This window comes from Canis lupus, chromosome 23 (genome assembly GCF_011100685.1).
Source record: "Canis lupus familiaris isolate Mischka breed German Shepherd chromosome 23, alternate assembly UU_Cfam_GSD_1.0, whole genome shotgun sequence".
Classification (NCBI taxonomy): domain Eukaryota; kingdom Metazoa; phylum Chordata; class Mammalia; order Carnivora; family Canidae; genus Canis; species Canis lupus.
In genome coordinates, this window is record NC_049244.1 from 25,287,387 (window position 1) to 25,309,649 (window position 22,263).

General features: G+C 39.9%; 1 long non-coding RNA gene across 2 annotated transcripts in view; it reads right to left on the reverse strand.

Annotated features, from left to right (window-relative positions):
- Positions 1-3,211: 3,211 nt before the first annotated feature.
- The window catches only part of LOC111091969, a 33,781-nt gene continuing 14,729 nt past the window's right edge, over positions 3,212-22,263 (reverse strand). The window contains exons 2-4 of one of the 2 annotated variants that reach the window (XR_005376983.1): positions 9,720-9,862; positions 7,539-7,679; positions 3,212-3,564 (exon numbers count right to left, since the gene is read on the reverse strand). This is a non-coding gene — a long non-coding RNA (uncharacterized LOC111091969). Of the gene's footprint in view, positions 3,565-7,192; positions 7,386-7,538; positions 7,680-9,719; positions 9,863-22,263 lie in introns of those variants that run through there. The other variant, XR_005376984.1, reaches the window with a different exon arrangement.

The window sequence follows — 22,263 nt, forward strand, 5'->3', positions numbered from 1 at the left end:
CCTTGTACTATACTTATCGTTGCTAAGCATTTTGCGTATCTTATCACACCTGACCCTCACAGCCACTCCATAAGATAAATATTGTAGTCCCTAATATACAGATGAGAAAACCAAGGCCCAGGGAGGTTGCATGACTTGCCCAAGGTCACACAGCTACTCAGTAGCAGAGTGAGACTTTGGATCCAGGTCTTTTTGACTCTTAAACTCTGTTCCCCAGGAACACTATGCCAGGAAAGAGATGGGACACATATCACCATGGGGAAAGGCAGTGTTTTGACAAGCAGAGCAAATGGAGTGACATCAAGGACATTGGGATGATGTTCCTGTGCTCTTGTCTCACCTTCTCCCATGTTCCCTTCTACTTGCATGACATGCTTGCTGTATTTCTAGTGATTGTTCGGCTACTGGATCATGTCACAGACTATCCCTTTTGAAAATGAGATATTTATGACAGGGTTCAAAAGTGTATCTATATTTATTCTATTATATGAACTGTTTATCAGGCCATTTAAGCTCCAAAAAGCTTCTGAAGTCTGAACATCAAGGAAATGGAACTGTAGATGGACAGGTCAAGAGAGGAAATAACTTTGCAACCTATTTAGGGTTCCTTTTGCTGAGCAAGCCTCAGCAAGAAACTCAGAATTATGAGGTAGTGGGTGTCTAAGAAAATGACCAGATCAAGGAGCATATGAGGCCCAAGAGCCACCCTTCTGCTTCACCATTTACAAAGTGAGTCTTGAGATGATTCTTGATGGAAATAGGAATAAAAAGAAAGCCTTCCTGACATAAGCCATAATGGACAAGACTGGGTGGACAGGAAGGGGCCTGGTTTGATTGAAGAAGGGGATCCACATTGGGAGCAGTGAGATTGGGACCTGTAGGATGAGATGAGACTCCTGGCCTAGCTAATGAATCAACAGATAGGAAGACTGGAGGTGGTAATGAGCCACTGCATATTTTAGACCAGAAAAGTGATGGAATCAGGACAGCCATGTGAATGGCTTAAAGGGGAGAAGCAAAACAAAAGGCTTCTGGCACAAGCTCAGGAGCTGATGATCTTCATTGGAGTAGTGATCACTGAAATGGAGCAAAGGAGAGAAACCAGGGGAATATGCCAAAAGACAAATAAGCAAAATTTGGGGATGAATTTAAGCTTGGAGGACTTAAGTCCTTAAACCAATGGACAAGTTAAAAGTTTGGGAGACGAGGTGAGTTCAAATCAAGATTATTGTAAATATGGCTTCCTATTGATAATAATTCAAAGTAGACTCCCTGATTTTAAGTTAAACCATCATCTAAAAAATTCTTTTAAACACTAATCAAATTATTGAATTAAAATAACACTGGCCGGTATGCATAGAGCACTTTATAAATTCCTGAGCGCTGTTATGTATTACTTCATTGAGCTGTAGAAGTTGGGACTTGAATCTATGACTTCTAATTCCATCTCGATTCCATACCGACCTCTTCAATGTGCTTGTTGGGCCTCAATAAAAGTGATTGGAGGATATAAAATGGCCACATTAATCTAAAAGAAGAGTTTCAGCCATGGGTGAGAAGGGGGTATTTGTCTACAAAAATGCCAGCAGCTCTTATCGAGACCTCTTTAAGTAACTATAGGTTGGCAGCTGTTTTTCCTGCAAGTTGAATTTTCTCGGAATTGTAACCACTGTGTGATAGAGTAGGCAGCTTTGTTATCTGCTCTGCCCTTTACGATTTTGGTACTCTTTCTTTAAAATGATACAGAGTACTGGTCAATCCCTAATGTGAGTAATGAATTTCTCTGGGGACAAAAGGTCCTGGTTAATGTGGCTGGCAAATAACTAAGCTAGTATTGGAGTGATAGATCAAATGACCCTGTCCAGGTCAGGCACATGGGGATATGCTATTAAGTTGTCTTCTTTTTAAATAGCTTTATTGAAGTGTAATTTACATACCATAAAACCCACCAGTTGTAAGAATACAACTCATTGATTTTTCATAAATTTATAGTTTCACAACCATCACCATATGCTAGGTATTTTTTTGTTCTTAATTTTTTTTAAGTAATTCTATCCCAACATGAGGCTCAAGCTCATGGCCCCAAGATCAAGAGTCACATGCTCTACCTACTGAGCCAGCCAGGTGTCCCCATATTCTAAGTTGTTAATACTTCTATCGTTCCAAAACATTTTCTCATGACTAGTTCCAATTATTACCTGGGCCCACCCCCAGCCCTAGGCAACCATTGGTCTGCTTTCTATCTGTATCAATTGGCCTCTTCTAGATATTTCATATACATGGAATTATACAGTGTGTAGTCTTTTAACATTTGACTTCTTCCACCTAGCATGGTTTTTGAGGCCCTTCCATGTTGCAGCAAGAATCAATACTTCATTTCTTTTTATTGCTAAGTAACATTCCAATGTATGTATGTATACCATATTTGGCTATCCATCCATCAGTTGTTGGACATGTAGGTTATTTCCAGTTTTTGGTGATTATGAATAATGCTGCAATGAGCATCTGCACACATATCTTTGTGTGGACATATGTTTTCATTTCTCTTGCGTAGATTCCTAGAAGTAGAATTCCTATGAGGTATGGAAAGATTGTTTTTAAGAAACTGCCAAGCTGCTTCTAGAATAGCTGTAACCATTTTAGGTTTCCACTAGCAATGCAGGAAGTTTCCAGTTGCTCCACACACATCCTTCTCAACAGTTGGCCCTTTTTAATAATAAGGTCTTTCTAAGGGGTATATAGTGCTATCTCATTATGTTTTTAATTTGTGTTTCTCTAATGAGTAATGATTATAAGCATATACTTATATGCCTATTTGCCATTCAAATTCTTCTTTGGTGGAATGTCTATCAAACCTTTTACCTGTTTTATAATTGAGTTGTATCTCTTATTATTAAATTATCATAATTCTTAAAATGTTCTGAATAAAGTTCTTTAGTAGATATATGGTTTACAAATATTTTCTCCCAGCCGATAGCTTGTCTTTTCATTGTCTTAATGATACCTTCTTTAAAAAAATTTTTTTTAAATATTTTCTGAAGCACAAAAGTTTTCATGTTTGATAATGTCCAACTTATCAGTTTTTCCTTTTAAGGATCATGCTTTTCTTACAGTAGATAAGAATTCTTTGGTCAACCCAAGGTCACAGAGATTTTCTATATTTTACTCTAGAATTTCTATTGTTTCACTTTCATACTTAAGCCTACAATCCACTTTTGTAGGAGAACGTTTTAAATTCACCTTTTTGCATGTGTATATTTAAAAAAAAAATTATGACAGTTGCCTAAGGGATAAAGAAGCAAACCTGTGTGTATTGGAGTTCAGCAGAATCTGACATCTTGTCAATGTAGTCTGGTGGTCAGGGATAAAAGAATCCCTAAAATTTGAGTCCTAGAAAGTGAGCATGTCTTTGGTGGGGTAAGTGGTTTCTTTACGTGACTTGGGTATAAGCGCAGAGGAGAAGAGGATGGGACTGGAATACGCTGCAAGCGTATCATTTTTCAGGCCAACCACTCAGAATGTGCTAGATGCAGTGACAAGTAGAACTGGCCATCTGGTTTCAGCCTAAAAATGAAGAGTAACTATTTAAATTTACCATCTATACTCACTAGGCATCACCTAGTATATCTACTTGGTCAATAAATAATAACCACTATAAATGCCATTTCTTCTCACAAGGCTGTGTTCATTTGATTACAGGGGTGGTGGGGTGGGGAGGAATGAGAGGACCAGGAGATAAACTGGGTTAAAGTACATGTAAGAGACAAAGTCATTTTGATTAATTTGGAAAATCGAGGATTTTGTGTGAGTTAGTGGAAGAGAGATAATTCCGAGAGGACAGAGACGTTCCAAAATACTTCCCCTTCCTCAGGTATCAGCCACTTTAAGCCATGCAGCAGCCACTAGATTCCCAGCCTCTCTCAAACTAGAGTTTTCATATCTTTCCCAATTACAACAGGAACATTCATAAACAACCACCACAGGGCTAATAAATAACACTTTAACGGAAGATAAACAAATAGTGATGATGATGGGAACAGAGGAAAGGTAATATGCTAGAAGGCTGGCTGCATGCAGATGAAGCAGGAGTAGAAGGATCTGCCCCCCCCAGGTACATGGGGCGAGGTCTCTGTGCTTCTCAGAGGGCAGAGCCAAATCAGTGCAGAACTAAGAAATGATACTGCAATTAATGTTTTAAAATTAATTTCAGGGGGATCCCTGGGTGGCTCAGCGGTTTAGCACCTGCCTTTGGCCCAGGGCACGATCCTGGAGTCCCGGGATCGAGTCCCACGTCCGACTCCCGGCATGGAGCCTGCTTCTCCCTCCTCCTGTGTCTCTGCCTCTCTCTCTCTCTCTCTCTCTCTCTCTCTCTCTCTCTCCCTCTCTCTGTCTATAATAGATGAATAAATAAATCTTTAAAAAAAATTAATTTCAGGGGGACCTGGTGATTCAGTTGGCTAAGCCTCTGCTTTTGGTTCAGGTCATGATCCCAGGGTCCTGGGATCCAGCCCTACATCTGGCTCTTTGCTCAGCAGGGAGCCTGCTTCTCCCTGTGCTTCTGCCCCTCCCCCCTTGCTTGTGCGCTCCCTCTTTTCTCTTTCTCTCTCTCTCTCTCTCTTGCTCTTGCTCTCTTTCAAATAAATAAATAAAATCTTTTTAAAAAATAAATTAATTTCAGTTACAAAATAATTCTGTAATATATAAACCTTCAAAAAGACATTATTGCCAATAAAAGTAAAAATGTCCTTTATACCATCTCCATAACTTCCAGAGCCACCCCTTCCCTCTTCAGAAATAACCGATTATTATGGTACTTTTCAGAATTTTTCAATACATTTACATGCATACATGAGTTCCCATGTGGTGTATAAGCGCATTTGGAGCTTTTTAAACATAGGCCATATGACTCACTCTGCACCTTGCTTTTCATTCATTAATATTTATATTATTTATGTATTTGCATTTATATTATATAATATTTTTTTCTTAGAGATCTTTCCACATTAGGACATAGAGAACACCCCATTCTCCTGCTCTAGGCATGGCACCTTGAAATGGTTAAGAATGCGTCCCCTGAGGCCAGACTACGTGGACCCAAATTTCACCTCTGCCCCTGCTCAATCACCTTGTAAGAGTTATTCGGTCCTTCTATGCTTCAGCTTCTGCATCACTAAAATGGGGCTGAGATAGGTCCTATGTCATATTCAAAAGTTAATACATGAAAGCACTTAGAACAGTCTGGTACCTTGTACATTAGCCAAGAAATGTTATTTGTTGTCTTCATTTTATTGGCTACATGCTATATCTATACTACAGTTGTTTCCTTACTGATGTACATTTAGATTGTCAACAAGTTTTGCTATTATCAATAATGAATAAATACTTCATGACTGTCCCTCAATATACTTCCTTATGTATCCATGTGTTTCTGTAGGGTAGATACAAAAAGCACAGTTCCACAGATGGAATTACACATGTAAGATGTAGCAGTAATGCCAAATTGACTTCCAATTTATACTTCTGTCCATGAAGTACCCATTTCTCTACACTCCTGCTGTCAATTAGTGTTTTAAATATTCATCCCCTTAAAGAACAAAAAATAATTTTGCTTTAATGTTTTTATTTAATTTTATTAAGTTTTTGGGGTGCCTACATGGCTCAGTCAGTTGTGCATCTGCCTTCAGCTCAGGTCATGATCCCAGGCTCCTGGGATCAAGCCTTGCATTGGGCTCTCGATTTGGAGGGGAGCCTGCTTCTCCCTTTCAGCCCCTCCTCCCTGCTCGTGTTCTCTTCTCTCTCTCTCTCAAATAAATAAATAAATAAATAAATAATCTTTTTTAAAAAATTAAAAAAAATTTTAAGTTTTAATTTTAATTCCAGTATGTTTTCATTTGAATTTCTGAAATTATTAATGGAGATAAAAGATTTTCACATATTTATTGGTCAGTGAGAAATCCTCCTAGGTGAATTCCCTCCATCGTAATCTTTGGCCATTTTATAATGAGTCGTTTGATTTGTAGAGCTTCTATATAAGTTCTGCATGCTAATACTTGGTTTGTATGGCAAATATGCTTCCCCCAGTTGGAGTATTAATTTATTAAAGTACTCCAAGGAAACCTTAACCCATCATCAGCTACTCCTAATGGGATCCCAGGAGAATTAAACCACACAGAAGCCTCGCTGGTCATGTTCAGACCACAGCTCTATGAAAGATGACATGGATGAACCAGGTGCTGTGGACACGGTTCAGAAAAGAATTTGTAGAGCAGACAACGTTCATCCTCCACTGGTTCAGACCTAAGTGGTGCTAAGAGTCTCTGAATTTTGTTAATCAGATTACTTGTATGCCCTGAACTATCATGGGGTTCCAGGTGAGGAGGTGGTGACCTGCAAGCCCTTGGGATGAAGCATGATGAGCTCTGGCATAATGATGTGAGAGATGGCAAATGAGAATAAACTGCCATAAAACTCTTCTGGGACCTTGTTACTCCAAGTAGCATCATCATCATCACCAGGAGCTGCTAGAAAAGCAGAATCTTGGCCCCTGCCTCAGACCTATGGAATCAGAGTCTACATTTTAGTAAGATTCCCAGGTGATTTGTGATATTATGGTTGAAGAAACACTACTCTAAGCCTGCTCAAAGGGCCAGAATTGTCAATTAGGTGGATGGAGTTTCATATACCATCTGTAATGAGTTGAATGGTGGCCCCTCAGAATTCGTATGTTGAAGTCTTAACCTCCACTACACAGGAATGTGGCCTTATATGGAAATAGGATTGTTTCAGATAGAATTTGTTAAGATGGAGTCATACTGGAGTAAGACAGGCCCTTTAGCCAATGTGACTGGAGCCCTTTTAAAAGGGGGCATTTGGACACAGACTCTTACACAGGAGGACACCATGTGAAGGTGAAGGCAGAAATCAGGGTGATGCAGCAGAAGCCAAGGGACACCGAAGATTGCCAGCAACACACCAGAATCTAGGAGAGGGGCCCGGAACAGATCCTCCCTCATGGCCCCATCAACAGTTCCATCTCAGACTTCTAGCCTCCAGAACCACCAAACAATAAAATCCTGTTGGTTAAGCCACCTGGTCTGCACTTGTTAGAGGAGCCCTAGCAAACAAAGATACTATCCCTGAGGATGGAGGGCCTGGGCATGTGGTGCCCTAGAAAAGACACCCTCACATCTGTCTTCTGGATAACACAAAAACTTAGGGGGAATAGATAGGCCACAAGATGCCACCTCCCTCTCAGGCCCTCATAGTCCCTCCATCAGCACCTCCTGCAGGCTCTTCACTTTTCTTTGCAGGGTCAGGTGATGCCTCCAAGGCTTTTAGCTGTCCAGCACTTGCTCGCACTAAAGAGTGCATTTAGATTTCCATGCCTTTAAATAGAAGTGGGAAGAGGTTGGGTACAGAGAAAGGCTGGCTGATGAACAAACCCCATTATCTTTGCTTAGGTGTTTTTACTCAAGTCTTTTAATGAGTGGGCTATGTAGAGGCAGTTTGCCCTGGTGAAATTAAAAAGAAAAAAATACCTTTGAAAAGTATCCATTTGGAAGCAGTGAGGTCCACAACTCACAGCCCGTTTAAGCAGAGTCTGTGGTCTTTGTTGAGATCACAGGGTAGAAAGATCATCGTCTTTGGATGAGTTAGTTATTTCTGGAAATGGACAGTACCTGGGAAACAAGATACTTTTGACACTGACTGCCTTTCCCTGAGGTTTGTCTCTATGCATCTGAATATAAACTTTCATTTGCCCTATATATTCTTTTAGGGTAATGCCTGATTCTTTTCAGATGCAATTTTTTTCTAATAATAACAGCTAATGTTTATTGAGTAGTTAAAGATGGTAAGCTCAGAGCTCATACTTGACACATGCATTGTTACACTTAATCTTCATTACACCCATTTGAAATAGGTGATGTGGTGATCTCCATTGCCCAGCTCAAGACATGGGGGCACAGAGAAGTTAACTCAGTTACCCACACATAGCTGATAAGGTGTGAGGTGTAATCTTGCCAGTCACCTCCAATGGCAAATATACAGTAACAGGTCTATGACATACATTATTACATATGATTCCAAAAGATCTTTTGTCACTGGCACTGCATGGAGATGGATGGCATGAGGAGGAGAGTAATGGAAGGTAGAAGGGATGGGATGATGAGCTCTTGCTCTGGAGATAGTCAGTTGCAAAGGCTAAACCAAACCAAAAGATCAAATCCATTCACCAACAGTGCCTTCAGCAAGAAGTACATTCACCAAGCCTGCATCTGAGGACCATACTTCGAGAATTACTGGGCTAATACTTAAGAGTGCAGTTCCTAAAGTTGCAAGGAGATAAATTCAGTCCCAGCCTTGCTGTAGACCAGCTGTGGGACCTTGAGCAAGGTTTTAGCCCTCATCCTTCTGTTTTCTTCAGTATAAGATGGGCTAAACATGGTACCTGATCTCTTGTTATTTTTGTGAGGCATGAACAAGGTAAGGCATATTTTAAAAATTAGCAGAAGACCTGGTACTTTTTCAGTGTTCAACAGATGTTAGCTGCCACTACTATCACCACCACCATCAACCCACTTTTTATTCCTATACAGATGGTTTAGTCTCATACCTCTGTTCTTTGACCTTTTTATATTACTGTGTGGAAAAAAAAAAAAAAGATCTTCACAATACGTTCTATGTTGTAGGTTTGTTGTCAGGATTAAATGACTTGCTCTGTACAAAGAATTGAGCACCATGCCTCATACATAGTCAGAATTCCCTATTTTTAATTCCTCTTCTTGCTATCAAATATGCATAGTACTAATGGTTCAATATGCATTTCGTCATTTCATCCTCATGGTAAATGCTGCAAGGTGGAAGGTGTTAGAATAACCTTATAAAGGATGAAACTAAAGCATTAAAGGCTAAGTTACTTGCTCAAGACCACTTGGTAATTGAGCTGAAGTTTAAACACAGATCTATGTGACCCTACAAATACTGCCCCTTTATACTATGTCACACTCTTGCCCAACTTCATAATTCACTCCAGAATGGAGTGAGCCCACCTGGATAGGGGAAAGTGCTAAGAAAGAGCAAAAATTTTTGATTCAGAAATGAAGGTTTAGAAACATAGTTTCACTCAATGGTCCGGGAAATAAATCAAAGCTTGTTGCTATGATAAATCCCTTCACTTTTGAGACAATCAAAGTGACTTGCAGCTTGTAAAAATTCACTCAGAAAGAAAACAGAACAGCCACGAGCGAGGCTCATACATATTTTCCGCATCACCAGCTGAAAAACGTTCATCTGACTCCGGGCTCTACACCTCGTTCCCTTGCTGGGTCATCGTCTATCCACACAGCCAGACATGGGAATGTTGAAATAATAGTTATAATAATTTGAAACTGTCATATGCGATGTCACAATGTTTGACTCAGATTTCCCTGAAGGAAGAGGTACGTAAGGATAATCTAGGCCCCTGCTTCGAATCCACCTGAGTTAAGTCTAAGATGAAAATTATTTTTCTTTCTGTAATTACTGAGACAGTCCCCAAAGATGCTTATTATGTTAAACCGGTACCAAGTGTCAAGGAGTCTTCATCGGTAGCTTTCAAGGTTATCGAGGAGGGAACCACAGGCTTGACCTGGGAGTGGAATCCCTTCCAACTGATGCATGTGGTTAATGTTTGTAGGGAGGAGAAGCCTCCAGCAGTAGAAGATCAAATTTCTATTTACCTGGAGGCAAAAAGCAATCATAAACAGGTGCTCTTGAACGTTCAGCCACTCGGTCTGACTTCTCAACCAAATACCTCTTCAACTACCTCAGGTTCCAGTGAGGAGAAGGCAATTTTAATTCTCTGCTCTGTGATCTCTGGCTCCTTTTAAAAATATAAAATAAAATCTTTTAGGATGACAGAACATGTGTACAGAATGTGGTTGTAGCCAGAAGTTATCCCATAGCTCTGGCCTGTGACCAGTTTGCCTGGGAGGATTTATTTTAAGCTATTCTTATCTGAATTCGTCTGGCTGCGCCAGCATGGGAGCTAATTCTCTGACAATAAGCCTGCTGGGGTGTGTTTGGGTCTCTGTTTGTTTGTTTTGATGTGTACAAAGACTGCAAAATGGATAGCAGCATCGCACTCGGCTCTAAATGAGAGGCACAGGCTGGCACGACGGGGGGAGCTTGACGATATGGGGAATCTGGGTAGCGAACAAACAGGCACTTCAGGGAGAATGTAGGTAGGCACACTCTCTCCCTGCAGGGAGACCCAGAAGTGCAGGGTCTCTTGAGATGAATAGGATGACTGGAATTCAAAATACCAGCCTGTCAAGATTCCTGGGAGGAGACATCCCAAAGTCTCTGACTGAGCGGGCGGGAGGGGAAGCAGAAACGCCAGGCTCTGAGCTGAGGTTGCTGTAAGGAGGCCCCCAACGCAGGGCATGTCGCAGCATTCCCACATCCAGCAGTGGGGGTGGCCCCCTAGCTCACAGTCTTCTCTGTCCCCAGTCTCCAAGGTCAACGTTGATGGAACATCTGCATTCAGTTTCTTCACCTCTGCTCCAGACACTCCCATCTCAGCCACAAACCTTGTCTCCTCAAAACTGCTCCAGTGCCCAGACTTCACTCTCTAAAGTTCTCTTCAGCTCCTGTCCACTGAGCACAAAGCTTTTCCTTTTATTTTTCCACTCTTATCACCCCAGTTCTGATCTACCCTCTCTCAGCCTGGACTTTCCTGCTCCCTTGTTATTTCCAAAAACCCTCTTGTTTTTGGAAGCGCTGTGGTCTGTGCAAGCTTAGGAGGTCAAGATATTGATACTGGGCTGACACAGTCTACCATCCCATCATGCTGTTGGACCACAGGTGGGCTGTTAACCTATACCAACATATTTGTATTGCTCTTGAATCGACTCTGCCAATTCCCCACAGTGCTTTGTTCCAAACTTTGTGTGTCTCTCATACTCCCACATCAGCCCCTGGCTCTTCATTAGAGAGAAATAACCTGAGTACTTAGTCGGCCTTGCCAAAGACTAGGAGCATACAATATAAGAATCTCGGTCTCTCTCCTCCTGACCTCAAAATCACTCTACTCTCAGCTTCCCTTTGCCCTTATTTCAGAGGAAGAGATATTTCCCTTTTTTTTTTTTTTTTTTTTTTTGCCAAACTCACTCAACCATATCCTATGACTGGATCCTATCCCTTACAATTTTAGCTATTATTTATCTCATCTCCCATTACTCTGTTGGGTCAAACTCTTCTTGCTAATTCCTGCACATGCTTGGATCTGCCATACATTTTAAAAAGCAAAATCTTTCCTTCACCCTATCACCACCTTAAATAACCAACTTTTTTTGGCCCTTTGAGATCTTTCAACACATACATACTCCCTCTCAATCTCTCTTCTTTTCGCATCCGAATTCTATTTTTCTCCCAACCACAACGATTTGCTCAAAGATGACCAATGAAAATGACAAACCCAAGGGCTGCTGCTTATGTGGTCTGTGGGATGTCCACCATCTTGTTTCTTCTGTCTTTTTAATTGGTTAAACTTTCAGTGTGGCTTTACTCAAGGTTCTACCTTCAATTCTTCTCCCTTCTCTCTCTATGCTGTCAACGATCATATCCACTTTTCTGGTTCACCATTCAGAGAACTCCTCAGATGGGCTCTAACCTTTCTTCCAAGCTCCACCTTACAAATACAACTTTCAGGAGGGTCTTAGATGAATAATACTGGCAAAAATAACAGCCACGATATATTCAGTACCTACATGTTTCAGAGTACTAGGTTGTTCATTCAAATTGTCTTATTTTGTTTCTACAACTTATTTCCACAACTTTACACATAGATAGTATTGTTCACTCCTTACATATGAGAGGCTCAGGGAGGTTAAATAACTTGCTCAAGATCATATATTTTATTGCTCCAAGTCTTGGTACTTGGACCCTGATTCTGGAAAAAGGATTGTGCTAAGGATTAGAGGAGTAGAAATCTCTTCCATGTTTTGGCATTAACTGGGTCTGTGTTTTGAATGCATCGCTTAGCCTTACTGGGCCATTATTCTCTTATCTGTAAAATGAGAGTAAAAGATCCCACCAGTGTTATCCAACATTAAATTTCCAAATTTTTATAATTCTAAGATCATGCTGTGTATCTTTGGCACCTCAAATTCAGTAAGACTAAAACAGTTACTTGATTACATTTGTTTAAATCTATTGTACTCCATTTGGACTTAGTTCACAATTATGGACAAGTTCCTCTACAAAGGTTTCCTTTGCTAGATGTAGGATTTGCTATGCCAAAGACTATTGTTGCAATAGAAATAGAAAAAAAAAAAAGGGGGATCCCTGGGAGGTTCAGCAGTTTAGCGCCTGCCTTTGACCCAGGGTGTGATCCTGGAGTCCCAGGATGGAGTCCCACATCAGGCTCCCTGCATGGAGCCTGCTTCTCCCTCTGCCTGTGTCTCTGCCTCTCTCTCTCTCTCTGTGTCTCTCATTAATAAATAAATAAATAAATAAATAAATAATAATAATAATAATAAATAAATAAAATCTTAAAAAAAAGAAATAGAAAAAAAATTCAGTTGTCATTTTTTAACAGGATGATCACTTCTCTAACCATCTGCCAATAGTGAATTTGGAATATTTTAAATAAGGTGTTTGAAAGTAGTTCATTAGTGCTTTATAAAATGTTATTTATGATGATAGATGCTACATAGACCTTTTGTGGTAATCATTTCATAATATATATAAATATTGAATTGTTATATTGTATACCTGAAACTAATAGAATATTATGTGTCAATTATATCTAAATAAAATGAAATGGCATTTAAAAACAATATAATGGTTTCAAAAACTTTTACCTTTAAGTCAGTCTGTGTGATATCCTAGAAGATAAAATGATCATTGAAAAGCACATAAAATCACGCAGAATAAATCACTTCATAACCAATCAGGACCTACTAAATCAAGTGTTTGAGATTTTTAATAATGTCTACCTTTTTTTTCTCTTCATAAAGTTAATACAAACTTTTTTAAAAAAACCTAGAAACTATAGGTAAGAAAAAATAATTCATAAACCTACAACCCAAGGACATCAATTATTAATATTTTTGTGTGTAATTGTCCAGTTTATTTTTCCTAAACATTTTTTTTCAAAAAAGTGAAATCCTATTCCAAAAACTGTTTCTAATTGGATTTTTAATTTAAAATATATCTTAAACATCTTTCTATAATGTCACATACTTTGATTCAACCTCCTTCTTGAATTGATGACAATAATTTGGAGTCAGAATGTATTATAATGTATTTAACCAATCTCCTGACATTGGCTATCTAATCTATTCCAAATTTACCCTTCAAAGTAATGTTCATTGAAAGCCATGGATATATATCTTTGCACAAATCCTTGAATATTTTGGATGCATTCCTAAATATAGAATTGGAATGTCAAAGAGTTTGCAAGTTTTAAAAATCTTTGGCATCATTGCTACCAGACTGTTTCCAAAAAGATTGCCCTCATGCATTGCCCACCATCAGGACAGGAAATTTCCTGGTTTCTTACACTTTCACCAGTGCCTCATATTATTAAATGTTTCAATTTTTGCCAAATCCAAAGTTGTTTTAATTTGTGTAAAAAATATTTTGTCCAAATTTATACCATATTCTTCTTCTTTCTTCTTCTTTCTTGTCCTTCTTCTTCTCCTCCTCCTCCTCCTCCTCCTCCTCCTCCTCCTTCTTCTTCTTCTTCTTCTTCTTCTTCTTCTTCTTCTTCTTCTTCTTCTTCTTCTCTTCTTCTTTTTAGTGTATTCTTTGTAGCTAGAGGAATAGGTCAGAAAAAGATAAAAGCAACCCCAAAGAGTCTGCAAAACTGTTACTGACATGGAGTAAAATTTATTTCTTGAAGCAGTGGAATGGACCAAAACAAATAAAGCAAAACACACACATACATGCACACACATATGCACACTCCAAAATCCAAACCAGAAACCAGAAAAGAATATGTTGATCACTGGAGAAATTATGTCTCTTGGGGAAAAATATTTCCTAATGATTCTATGTGAAACAGAAAGATAGTCACACTATATATGAAAATGCTGATGGAGAGAGGCCTTCAACACAGGAGGCCAGAACTGGACACATTTTCTGCTAAGAATAAAGCATGTCCTAAATTGTTACAAGGCTTCAACAAAGAAACTCTTGTGTCTCAACAAAACTCTTGGATTCATCATTGGAAAAAAAAATTCAGCACACCAGCTATTAGAATGAGCATCTTATCAATAATTTAGTTCTAAAGAGCCAAAAGGTTCATACCTTGATAATCTCAGCCTTCCCTAAAAAGAAGACAAAAGAGTGGACTTTAAAAGGTTCCTAAGACTTTGGTTTGAATCCTAATGCTGTCACTACCTAGCTGTGTGACCTCTGTTGGGTCACATAAATGTCCAGAGCCTCAATTTCTACTCCAGTGACATAAGGATGATAATATTACCTTGCTTTCCTCGTAGAGTTGTCACAAGATGAGAAATGTGGAAAAGATCTTTGCAAACATTGGGGCTTGAAGACTATAGGGTTAAATATGGTGAGCTTTGAAATCCATAAATTTCACATGACAAAGTTAAAAGGATACCCACAGGATTTTTCAGGTCCAAAATATATCAGTCGGATTTTACAATTCCAAAGTCTGGAAGGGCCACAGGGTCCATTTTTGCAAAATATTTTAATAACTACCAAGATCAAGTAAGCTTAAGTCTTCCTGCTCTCTGGAAAGCTTGACTTTCTTAATCTTGCCTTGGCAAACACATCACAACTTGAAAAACTTGTTGGCTCAAAACCACCTGACTCCATCCCCAGAGCATACAATGTCCTATTTTATTACTGGTGCTTGGCCTAAAATTCCTGAGTCCCTTGATGTTTGTCACTTTTATCTCCTCCCACTCTATCAAATTAACTAAGAAAAAAATCCTTTAATGAAGATATACATAAAGTTCTTAAAAATCTCATAGAGAGGGTCCTGGGTGGCTCAGTCAGTTAAGGGTCTTCCTTTGTCTCAGGTCATGATCCTGGGGTCCTGGGATTGAGCCCTGAGTCTGGCTCCCTGCTCAGCAGGGAGTCGGCTTCTCCCTCTTCCTCTGTCCCTCTCTGCCCCAGCTCATGTGTGCGCTCTCTTACTTTCTCCCTCTCTCTGTCTCTGGCTTTTGCTCTCACTCTCAAACAAATAAAATCTTTAAAAAAAAATCTTATCAAAACTATACAATTAGCCATGTAGTCCCCCAAAACTCAAAGTCAGAATAAAGTTATAACTTAAACAGCTGAGTATCTTGAGGTGCTAATTTTTATTCTGAAAAATAATTTAAAATAGGACTTGTTTACTATTTCACAAAACACAAAGTGAATGTCCATTAATAGTTTTCTTCTCTCATATTCAAATGAAATAATTGATGTTGGAATTACAAACTTGTGGGCAGCCTGGGTGGCTCAGCGGTTTAGTGTCGCCTTCAGCCCAGGGTGTGATCCTGGAGACCTGGGATTGAGTTCCATATCAGGCTCCCTGCATGGAGCCTGCTTCTCCCTCTGCAGCTCTCTCAATCTCTCTGTATGTGTGTGTCTCTCATGAATAAATACATAGAATCTTAAAAAAAAACAAACAAAAAAAAAACAAAACAAAACCTGAGCAAGTATTAACAGCACACCAGAAGACCTATTTTCAATAACTTCTGAGTAGTTGACACCACTTTGGTGATGGCTTTGCTGTCAAAATACTGTCTCTGACTTTTTGGTTTCATGCAAGATAAGAAAACAGATCAATTAATTTATTTATCCAGTGTTTATTGTGTAGCCAGTTACTCTTATAGCCACAGGACTATGATGTTAATACAAATAGACAGGATCTTCTCTGCCATGGCCCTTGCATTCTAGTGAAGAAGATTTATTATAAACAAGTAAGACCAGTGTCTGTATGATGCCACAAAATGATGGGTGCTGTGATAGTCAAATCTTATGTGTGCCCAGTTGTTCAGTCAAACGTTAGCCTAGATGTTGATATGATGGTTGATATTGTATTTTGTATTTTAAATTATAACACTTAGAGTCTGTTTTTTGTTTGTTTGTTTGTTTGTTTGTTTTGTTTTTTTATTCAGAGGCGGAGAGAGAGAGAGAGGCAGGCAGAGAAGCAGAGACACAGGCAGAGGGAGAAGCAGGCTCCCGACGTGGGACTCGATCCCTGGGTCTCCAGGATCACACCCCTGGGGTAAAGGCGGCGCTGAACCGCTGTGCCACCCGGGCTGCCAGAGTCTGTTGGTTTTAAATAAAGGAGATTAAATATGATAATGTAGTTGGGATTCATTCAATCTATTGAAGGCCTTTAAGAGCAAAAACTGAGGTTACCTGGACAAGAAGAAATTCCTCCACACTCTGACAGAAATCCTGCCTAACTTTCCAGCCTGCTGATCTGCTATACAGATTTCAAACTTGCCAACCCTTACCACTGCACGAACAAATTCCTCAAAATAAATCTATTCATGTTCATATGCAGAAGGATCCTATTGATTCTGTTTCTCTGGAGAGCCCTTAGTGGGGGCAGGGGGGGGGACATGTACTATGAAGAGAATGAAGCAGGGGGGAATGGAGAGATGCTGTGGAAATGGGAGGGGGATATAGTTAGGTGAGGTTGTCAAGACAGGCTCCCTTGGGGAAATGACATATCAACAGAAGCCCGAATCAAGTGAGGGGGTGAGCCAGGCACAGATACAGAGATAGGACCTTCCAGGTTCAAGGAGTGGTAAGTGCAATGATGTTGAGGTGGAACAAACCTCAGCTGTGTTTGAAGAAGAGCAAGAACGTGAGTCCAGTTAGGATACAGTATAAGGGGAGAAGAGTGATGCACAATGAATTGAAGGAATGGGGCAGAAGAAAATCAGGTAGGATCCTATAGATCATTAGTGTGATCAGAAACTATTGGAGAGGGGCACCTGAGTAGCTAAGTGGTTGAACGTCTGCCTTTGGTTCAGGTCATGATCCCAGGGTCCTGGGATTGAGTCCCACATGCGGCTCCCTGTAGAGAGCCTGCTTCTCCCTCTACCTATGTCTCTGCCTCTCTCTGTGTGTCTCTCATGAATGAATAAATAAAATCTTAAAAAAAAAAAGAAACCATTGGAGAGTTTTGAGCAGGGAGGCGATGTAATCCTAAAACATTGTGAAATAATCACCACTGTAGCTACTGGGTGGAGAAGAGACTAACAGTGAGCAATGGGATAGCACGAAGAGTTAGAAGTCCTTTCAGGCCAGCTTGATAGTGGTGTGGATGAGAGTGGAGGAATGAAGATGTTGAGAAATGTTCAGATTTGAGATAGATTTTGAAGGGAGAGCCAATATCGCCTTATGCTTTTCTCTTTTATAGGGTATGTGATAAAAAGAGAATTGAGGATGATACCCATGTTTTTAACCTAAGTATCTCAGCCAAAATGATGCCATTAAAAAGACACTGAAGCCTAAGACTGGATAGGTTTTGGAGTGCGAGGGAAATCAAGAATTTTGTGTGGACATGACTTGTTTGAGAGACCTATATTAGACATCCAAGTGGAGACATCATGTAGGTGATTGCCTATCCTGGAGAATTGTCCAACTCAAAGTATTTTTGGGGGGTTTAAATCATGCAGCTTCATTTTGCTTTCTGGGCATTGGCTGTCCATCAGTGGTCCAGCAAGTTGGTATACTGACTATAAATTGCTCTCAATAGGCTCAATCTAACAGTATGTTTATGTAAAGATGGCTGTTCTCCTAGTTAGCTATTCAAATACTGAAACAAGTAGTTTAGGACAGTGATAAATTATAATTATAATTACTTTTTTGCCCAGGCCAATGGTTGTGGGGTTTTCACGTAGCCTTTGAATATGATAAAAACTTTTGATAAGTGCAATGATTAAAGAACCAGTACAAGGTAAAAATGAAAGAAGCAATCTATTACTTTGTTAATCACTGGTAGATATAAGTAATATATACATATCTACCTCTAAGCAGGTGGTTCAGAAATCTCCATGAAGAGATCCTAGGTCGAGATTCTAGGGGAATGTGGTCATAACTAATTTGAAAGGAAGGAAATTGCTAAGGTGCTATCCAAATGTTAGTTTCAGGCATAAGCTGGAACCAGCTTCACTTGAGCAATAACTTCCTCCACAAATTGTAATTGTAAGAAAATTCCCGGTAAAGCAAGCTGCCTACCTAATTGAGAGAGCTTTAAGATCTAAAAAAAGTTGAGCTTTAATCTAAAACAACACCACAAATGGCCCTTTATTTTCTTAGGAAGCAGGCCCCGTCAAGCCTTTCTGTTTCGTTCATGCCTGCTCTGGACAAAGGACCATAATCTGAGCTTGTCGCATGAAATCCAGCCAATTCTATCAGACTTTGCAGGAGTCCAGATCTACTCTCACTGCCGATGCCTTTGGAGCCACAGAGTGATAGTCAGCCCGGCTGTTATGGATGCCCAACACATGGCGGACCTGAAAATAAATGTTATGAAAAAGGCCACAGGGCCATAATAGAGTTGTTATTAGAGCCGAGCTGAGTGCTGCAAAATGACTGAACATCCACTATCCAGAGAGGAACAGAAATTTCAGAGACTGTTTGGGGGTGGACAACGGATGGAGCCGGCTGGTTCCAATTTCCATTTCTGTGCCAGACACACAGAAGCTGAAAAAGCAGAATGTATATTCACATGCCTTTAAAAACAATCCAAACTATGGGTGAGTCTGGTTTCCAATCAGCAAAGGGTGAAGAGCAAATGATTTGGAATGCTTTTCTATTGTATCCTATGTTTCCTATAAGGAATGAGGGCTTATGCTTGGAAATCTGAGCTCTCAGTAAGGGAGGGATCTTGCTCTGACAGAAAGAGAGGCAGGATTCATGTATGCCCAAAACTTTAGAACTCAGATCCTGCAACATATTATCACCATTCTTCTATTCTCTTCCCTTTTTAGAAGTGTTCGTTTTGGTTTTTTTAAATTAAAAAAATTTTTTTTTGTTTATTAGAAGTGTTAATTTTGAAAGGAATACATGGGTTAAGGTTTTTCCTTCAAGATTGATGAGGCTCTATCAAGTGGTACAAAATGTCTTCAGCCAAAATGTCTAGGGTACTCTTCAGAATGGCTTTTGGAACTCACTGCAACTCGTCCTCAGAGTATAGACAGGTTCTTCTGCTCCTATGAGTAATTCAGGATCCAGTTTTGAAAATAAAAACTAAAGTCACATTCATGATCACCACACATTTTGTTGAATGTCTATCCAAATGTCTAATTGACCCAAAAGTTTTGAAAAAGTTAATTTGCTGACCCTTCCTCTGGTGTCAGTCTTAATTTTGCCACCTTGACATCATGTTGACTCTTTCAGGAAGCAGTGTTAGGAAGAGCGAAAATGTGTCAACAGGCAGTGTTGTGGGTGAACGTACTAGTCGGCAGGCATTAAACTTTTATGGATGTGTTTATGTATTATACATGTACAAGTCAGCAAGTCTGTATTAGAAATAATCTGCAGAAGCAATAAATTAATGCTGTATTATTAATATTTGTTTACATGTTCTACAAATGGCTCCACGTTCGTGGCCAAAATCCCCCTCATCATGAGCTACCAAACACCACGATGCCCCGGTGTCCAACCCTCACCAGGCTGAAGCTGTGATGTGCCCTTTCCAGCTCTGAAAAATCTCAATTTGCATAAAGATTCTCAGCCTTCTAAATTATCTTTGTTTCTGTGTGGAATTGTAAAGGTTGAGTAGTGAGGGCTTAAAGAATCCTCTTAAATAATTAACTGGAGTAAACAAAGTAACATCTTGAAGAGTGAGTTTTTGTCCCTCCCCTTGGGGGAAAAATAGCAAATTTCTTAAGATAATAAATTAGATAGAAAGGGGCCAGCGTTCTTAAAGAGTAGAAGAAGAGGTTTGAAGGGGCAGTACAGGTTTTTGGTTAGCTGCTTCTGGTGCCAGAAAGGATTTCATGTCTTCTTTATCAACCTGGCAATAACAGCTACAAAGTGGAGATTTTAAAAAATACATGGCAGGCTTGCTGTAGAAGATAAAGATACACCACTAATGACATAAGGGTGTGCGTGCGCGCACGCGTGTGTGTGTGTGTGTGTGTGTGTGAGAGAGAGAGAGAGAGCGCATGCTTGTATACTTAGGAGAAAATGGAGTAATCCTTCTCAAAAGTGCTTAATGAGAGAACAAAGAATCTAAGGCATAAGGGATTTTCTGAGGTATCAAGCTGTGCTGCCTACCAGCTGATGAAGAAACTACACATGATTTTCATGAAAGATGAAATTTAATCATAAAAAGTGGAAATGGGAACATTTTCTGATGCCATTAATAATTTAGTGAAAATACATATGTGCAACTGAGTTTTACTTTCCAGAGGTTGAAGGGGGGCATGTGGACTTCCACAAGAGGTTCGTTTTGCTGAATGAGGCAGCCCCAGACAAAACCTAGAGCCCAGCATTTTCTCCTTTCCTTTCCAGGGTGCCTATAACACTCTTGGGAATTTTGACTTTGCAAGACAACCTCGCATGCACTTGAACATTCAAGACGCACAGCATATCCAGATTCACTGTGGCATCAATAGGTCCTTGTCATGGCTAAATTCCTCTGCATAGTGGCTTCAAACTAACTTCTACCAATTGCCTTCCCTTCTTTCCTGTGAATCTGAAGTTCAGACCTTAAGCTAAACAAAGTGATACACTTCCCTCTACAGGTATATTGCTTACTTCTTCGTTTCCCTATAGAAACATATCTTCCTACCCCAAACATTGTCTTCTTTAAAATTCTGTGCAAAAGTCCTTTCTGCTATAACCTTTATCCGGTTTCTTTTCCTTTATTGCACTATCCCTCCAGGGCTCAGTCACTCACACACATTCACAAAACATTTTTGGGTGCTCTCTGTACCAAAAAAAAAAAAAAAAAATGGGGCAGAGAGAAGAGCAGGTTGCATTCTCTACTCTCAAGGAGCATGCGGTCTGATTGGACAGAAGGACCATATATTGTGGTTAGTGTGATGATCAGAGGAGTCCATCTAAAGGGGTGCCGGTGGGAAAGCTAACAGGGAAGTTTCCCGAAAGCTATAGTCTCTGTAATGCATCTTAGAAGATGAGTAGAAGTTAGCCAGGCTGGGCATCCAGGGCATGGAGATTAGTGCCAAGACTAGAAACAGGATGACAAGAACAACATTTATCATTGTAGCTTCTTTTATCCAAGTGTTCATGAGTCTGTCTTTTCTCCCCCTTCAGACTGACTTGCCCTTGGGACCATAGGCAGATCATGGACATGTGAAGGAGGAATTAAATGAGATAATGTAAATATCACAAACTAGTAGGAGATGGTTTCTAGAATTCTTATCGTTATAGTAGTTCCCCTTTATCCATGAGTCCACTCTCTGCAGTTTCAGTTACCCACAGTCAACTGTAGGTTGGAAACAGATGACCTGCCTTCTGACGTCACAGTGCATACATCATTGCCTCATGTCATCTGATCACATAGGCATTTTATCATCTCATGGCATCACCAGAAGGGTTAGTGCAGTACAGTAAGATATTTTGAGAGAGAGAGAGAGAGACCACATTCGCCTAACTTGTTACAATATATTGTTGAATTATTTTTAGTAGTTATTGTTAATTTTTTATTGTGTTTGATTTATAAATCAAACTTTAGCTTGAACAGGTACATAAAGGAAAAAAACATAGCATATCTAGGGTTTGGTACTATCCATGGTTTCAGGCATCCAATGGGGGTCTTAGAGCACAACCCCCAACCTCGCAAGGGGTGCTACTATATTTAAACCTGGTTTACCATTTATCTTCCTGAAGTACCATTAAAGTGCTCTTTTTAAACAAATATTCACATCTTGCTGCTTGCCACTTTACTCCTCTCATCCCTCTGGTAGCTGGCAGGGCAAGAGGTGGCCCTGAAGCTAGACAGAAGACTCAGTGAAGAAAGAGAGAGAGCCAGGTTCCCAAACTTCCAGCTAGAAGCAGCACTCTGTTAGTGTCACCGGGGTGCTGACAATAACGTCCAGGGGAGAAATGGGCTGTAGAGAAGCGTAGCAGCTGGCTTCATTGCTCCCTCCCCAGCAGAGCACCTCTAATAAATCAGCCAGGAGGGAAGTATATGTTGGGCAGGAGGAGGGAAGTTGGGGGTGTTCTTCGGTAACTGGTTTGGAACTCAATAGGGCTTTGCAATCTCCTGATAGATCCTGATCTACTGATTTAGGAACGCTGCATAAAATCTTTTACTTCTCTTCTAAGCGT